Below are 6310 nucleotides of genomic sequence, written 5' to 3'. Positions count from 1 at the left end.
CCAGAGGGACGCGGTTCCTCCTTGCCGTCGCTATGTGGAGGCTGAAGATAAGGACCAGGTAGACTGGCTACAAAAAAGGACAAACAGGGGGCTATACGCCAAGAAGAAAATACACAGAAGGGATATAAAATATGCAAGCCAGGAAAGATCGAGCCCGATACTCATTAAAATACAAGCATGTCTTCCAACTGTGCAACCACTTCCACAAAGTGCACATAAAAAAATGCTCACCATTTGACCAAATATGATAGCTGAAGTTTAACATATAGTAAACAATTGTTTGTCTACTTTTGTAAACTCAACTTGAATCTAGAATAATTACACATTGCGTATCTGACGTAACGGTGGATGTAGCTGAGGGCTTTATTTAAAACCAAAAGTCTCAAACTTGGGTTTTAAATTGGACTGTGATTTTAAATCGAAGCAACAAATTGGAGCTGTAGTTAAATCCAGCTTTTTTCATCTTCGGCAACAGGCGTAGGTAAAGCCTCTCCTTTCTCGACGGCACTTGGAAACAGTAAACAATGCCTTCATTACATCCCAGCAATGTAATGCACTACATTTTGGAGTCAGCCATTTGCTCCAAAAGACCTGTTGCTTGTTGACTAATTGGTGCACAAAGAAGTTCATTTGAAGTTTCGTTTGTCTTTATATTTTAAATGGTCTCACCCCAACCTACATGTCTGGCTTCTTCTACCCGCAACACCATTTTTTTTTTTTTTTTTGGTAAATAACATGGGTCACAAAGGGACTGACTTCATTTGGGTCAATTTGACCCAACAATGTTGGGTTTTTCATTTAAGCCAAAACGTCAGGTCAAAAAGGTCAACTCACTAAAAAAACATTTTTTGTTTTCCCCTCCCAAACTATTTCACCTCTTTCATGGGTTATTCATTTGCCATAGTTTCTTGAGTGAAATGAATCACCCCAAAATTCGGTTAAACTGAATATACCTCAAAACAACCCCATTTTTTTTTTTTAATTTTTGAATTAAAGAAAAAATGGTTTTGACCTGAGTCACTATTGGCTTTTTGACCTCTAATTGGGTTATGTATGACTGAAATGTTTTTATATTGTAGGTTATTTGAAAACCCAGTTGTTGTAAATGATTCCACTCTACAAACAGTTTGGTAAATTAAAATGGGCTGATCCACAAATTATATCCAATGGTAATGATGAACCCATTAAACAAAAACAAAAAACAGTTTGTTATTTTGTTTGTTTTTTGTGCAAACAAACAAACCAACAAAACTAGTAAGTAGGCTCAAATTGACACAAGTTATGGATCAGTCTTTATTTTTTACCCAAACTTGGCGATTATTTTTACAGTGTAACCTATTTTGGCCAACTTTTGACTAATCTTTTATAAGCAGGCTATTTTTGCTTGAAAAAATGTAGAGGCAGGGTACGCTCGACAGGCCATATACAGTATAAAGAAAGAAAAGATCCAAATAATTTATCTAATTATTGGTATTTTTCATGCAAGCATGTTTTTGGAATGTGGGCGGAAATCTTCCAGTTCTACACCGGACGTTCTCGTCCAATATTTAAGATGCTCATTAAAAAAATAAAACATAATAATAAATACATTAATAAAAAATGGCAACGGTGATGCCCAGCTGTAAATCCTGACATTTTTCCAAAAGATTCAAGCAGAGACAGCTCTAACTAATGCTTTGAGCTCCTGGAATGACAGCAGGCTCAAGAAAAACAGACAACTTAAAGCTGAGAGTTGAGCAAAAGGTTGCCCGGCTGAGTCATCCTCTCCGAAGAGGCACCGCAACCATGAAGATTAGACTCAAGATGTGACGGAATAAGCTGCCGGCGAGGTTCTCTGGGCAGGAGCGTTTACTTTGCGATTTAAGAATCACTCTGGAAAATCTCAAGTAGTGGCTGGGATGTTATCTCCTTGGAATTGGTGCTTGGAGTAAAAACCTGAAAGTGGAGAATCCTCCCAAATGGAAGTACAAAGTGAGAGTGTTCAGCGTCTAAATAGTTCTTTTTTTCGTCATACATTGCCAGGGTAGTGATTCACTTACTTCAGGGGTGTCGTTTAAAATTGCATGCCGCATAGAGGAAAATCTTTTCACCCAAGTGGGTGGGTCTAATGAAATAATGGTATACATTTATATAACTTTAAAACAACAACTTCAAATTTATTATTCTATTTTGAATACTGTCCGAAATAAAACAAGTACATCACTATTAATTCATTTGGCAATTCTTGTCTTTTAAGATAGTAATAACAATAATGAATCATAACATGTTTTTTTTATGGAAAGGAGCTGACACACTTAACTAATGCATATAATTTGAGCACTGTAGTGATAACTATGACCATTGGATGGCAGTGTTTCTGCACTTACAACGCAGCTACATACATGCAAGTGTAACTGAAGAATGGAAGTCAATCTTTCAATGGGAGCACCCATATTTACAGTACATATACATAGCACACGATATTCTGTTGGCCTTGAAAGGTGAGTGCAAAGATAGTGGCCCTCTCAAGGTTTCCTTTTCCAATAACACTTGGCACTGGAAGAGTTAAGATAAAATGTCAACAGTGCTGATAATCACAAAACATTTCAAGTTTTTCATTCATTAAAAAATTGAGCTAATGTTTATCCTTTACAAAATACATATTACATATGTTTGACAACACTGACATACTACTTCCACTAAAAGATTATTTCTTTAGTATAGTATGACTTTACTCTGGTGTTTATTCTTGTAACATTTCAACACTGCTCTCTTACACTTTTGAATGATGCAATCCTATTCATCTATTCCTTTTCTATAGCTTTTTTTCATATTTGAGGTCATGTTGAACAGGCGTTCTTCCCAGCTGACTTACTAATTCATTCAAGTGTTGGGACGGTAAAGAAGGGGTGGAAAATGTCCGTAACTGAATGAGTTAATATCAAGAGGCGGGGCACACCTTGGAAGAATCAAGCTTGTGAACTACCGCTGAGGACAATTTCCTACAAGTAAGAGATTAGATTTACAAGTTTTTTTCTGTTTCGACTTTTTTTCCATGCGATTTATACCATTGATGGGAAATATTTGGTCCTGTATGTCCTCTGTGAGAGGGCCCTGCATCACCAGCATTCTCTTGACTATCTATGAACCAGCAGTGCCGGGACCAACATATTGAGAAGTTCTAAGATTTTCTTCGCCATGTGTGAAGCACGGGCTGTGTTGAAACGTTAAAAAACATTTTTCATAAATGAGCACTTCCGGGCATTTTGAGTCAATATCTCCAATATGCAGCTGGATCAGTGTGCTCATCATCGGGTAATGCAGATTAGGCTCAGGGTCATTCTGTACAGCGTTGCACACTTACTAATAGCAGCTCAAGGTACTTGAAAAGAAGAAGAGCTGGCAAATGCAATGAAGTTCATTTCTTGTTATCCACAATCTCTCGGTAAAAATGAGTGAGGGGGTAATGTGTAATCAGCGCTAAAAAGCTTAACTTAAAATAACATTTCTTTGTTTTTGGATCATTTGCAATTCAGTTTGTGGTCGTGAGGTTTGAGGTTTACGCCTGAGACGTTCACTAGATGGCTAAATATTCATCTTTTCTGGTAGAAAACGGGATTCGTGTTTTTAATCAGGGCAATTCATCCAGGTCATGAAGTATCGAAGCAGTCCAAGATGATAAAACCTACGGCACGATAGTAAGATGCTCTTTTTTTGAAATGCTGTGTTACTTTTCTGTTTCTCTCAAACCTTTGAAGACCATACATATGTTTTTTTTTTTTTTCCTCAAAATGATTAGCAATACTGGTGATAAATTGTGTGCCAAACGGAAGAATGAAAGTATAATATATTAATGCAAATTTAATGAAGTTCATGTCACGCTTTAAGATTTAATATCATTTTATTTATATCTGAGCTGTGTGCTGTGTATTTTAATAGGACAACGAACATAATGTTGCCGTCAGCGTGTGACATTAAATCTCCGACTTGATTGGTTTTAATGGCTGTGCAATAGTGCGCGGACAAATTAATAATTTGATTGATCATTGGCTGCAATTAAATGCTCACAGTGATTGTTGTGATCCACCTTGCATGCAACGCTTTTAATGTGATGAAATTGCACAGCTTTAATGATCCTGTGTATATGTGATTTAGATGAACATCTGGGAAGACAGCTGCGGAACACATCCATCCATCTATTTTCTATAGCGCTTATCCTCATTAGAGTGGCGGGTGAGCGAGAGCCGTTCCGAGCTGACTTTGGGTGGGTGAGGTGGGGCTGGTAAACCCTGGATTGGTCACCAGTCAGTCACAGGGCATGAGTGACAACCATTCACATTCACACTAATATACACTTTTTCTTTTTTTTCTGCAAGTCAGACAGTACATACAATACAGGTGTAAAATACCGTATTTTGCGTAATTATTCATAATATTACGATTGTATATATTATTGTGTGCAGTGTGTGCAATGTTCACTAAATCAATCTATCGACAAATCTATAAACAATGGTAGACAGAATGCTATCAAAGTGTTGATGTCAAGGTTGAACTGCTATTTAACTCTTCAGTATTCTGTGGGTAATATCGATCAACCCATTTTCTATTAATATGATGTTGCGACTAAACATACAGGCATGTTCAGTTTGTTGGAGAGAGGATGTTGCAGTTGGTAGACAATTATAACAAATATTTTTTTAAAAATTAAAACTTTCATATATCAACTTTTTGCATAAATATCTGATGTTATGACCTGCGGCTAATAGTCCAGTGTGGCTTATCCGTGGTAAAAGATGTTTTTTTGCTTGATTTTATGCTGCTGCGGCTTATATAGCGGTGCGGCTTATAGTCCTGAAAATCCGGTATTTTGAATAGAACAACAGAAATGAGTGTTTTGTTCTTTTAAGATTAAACGCAATTTCCCTACAAATACAAACAATCATTGAGACACACAATGTCACTTATGTAGTGTTTTTGGATGATATGCAATTATTGTTATTTTGGTAGAAGTGGGAATAACGTGTAAAAGAAATGGACAACAGAGTAACCCAATATAAGAGCTGCATGGATAAACAACCTTTACGAATACATTCATGCTATGCTTTGAGTGACACTGATTTGAGATGTCGCTACGTAAGGTTGAAATGTGAAAATATGGATTTGTCCAAAAATGTTTTCTTTCATGTCCATCTTCCTTGCTCTTTTTGGATTGTTGCTGGTGCACACTTCTTCAGATACGCAGCGCGACGGTTGTGTTTCGGAGCATCTGTAACGTCAGCCAAGATATTCCAACATCTGGGCTGAGCAGCCATGCTTGTTAGGGACATCTGTGCTGTATTTGCTATCCAAAGTGGGAAGTCTGAAATGTGATGTACGCTGAAGTCAACTCACTCTTAAGATGACATTATGATATCTGTCCTCCTAAAAAACATATTAAGGCTGTGAAGCCTTAACTTTGGAGATAAATTTACCATATTTTTCAGACTATAAGCCTTATTTTTTTTAATATATCTTTTAAATTTGATTATTTTACGTTCATTCCAACGAGTTTACTGAAGTAAATACTAGTTACAAGCTTTGTAACTGTTGTTGTAAAATGTGATTATTCAGGATTATCTTTGGGAAATGTTATGATTAATTACGTTAAAAAAATAATAAAAAATATATGTACCGTATTTTCCACACAATAAGGCGCACCTAAAAGCCTTGATTTTTTTAAGCTGATGGTGCGCCTTATAATCAGGTGCGTTTTACATGTGAATCAATATTGAGATTGGGATTCGTAGATGGGGAATGAAGTGATAAAGTAAGCTTTACCTGTTTCTTTTGTGTGTTTACAGTTGAACAAGGTTGCTCATATTGACATTGAGTTATTATGCTATTGAGAGTTATTATCCTTGTTATTGATTTGAGTATTACTGTATTGTGATTGAAAACTTTTAAAAATGTCATTAATTGAAGGTGCGCCTTATAATCCGTTACGCCTTATATATGGAAAAAGTTTTAAAATATGTAATTAATTGAGGGTGCGCCTTATAATCTGGTGCGCCCTATAGTGCGGAAAATACGGTATATATTTATGTATATGTAATGTAATCGCAAAAAAAGCACCAGTTAACTTAAATGCATTAAAAATGACAAGTGCATCATACTCTCTAGAGACATACAATATCGAAACAAATTGTAATTTGTCATTGTGTAATTGCAACCTTTAACCACATCCAATTGTTTCATCCTAAATATCAAAAAATGCATCAAATGGTCTTTTGTGCACTGCACAGAGAGAGAGAGAGAGAGAGAGAGAGAGAGAGAGAGAGAATGTAAATGAGAA

This window comes from Hippichthys cyanospilos, chromosome 1, assembly GCF_059441005.1.
Source record: "Hippichthys cyanospilos isolate Australia breed blue-spotted pipefish chromosome 1, RoL_Hcya_1.0, whole genome shotgun sequence".
NCBI classification, from domain to species: Eukaryota; Metazoa; Chordata; class Actinopteri; order Syngnathiformes; family Syngnathidae; genus Hippichthys; species Hippichthys cyanospilos.
This window is presented reverse-complemented; position numbering follows the sequence as displayed.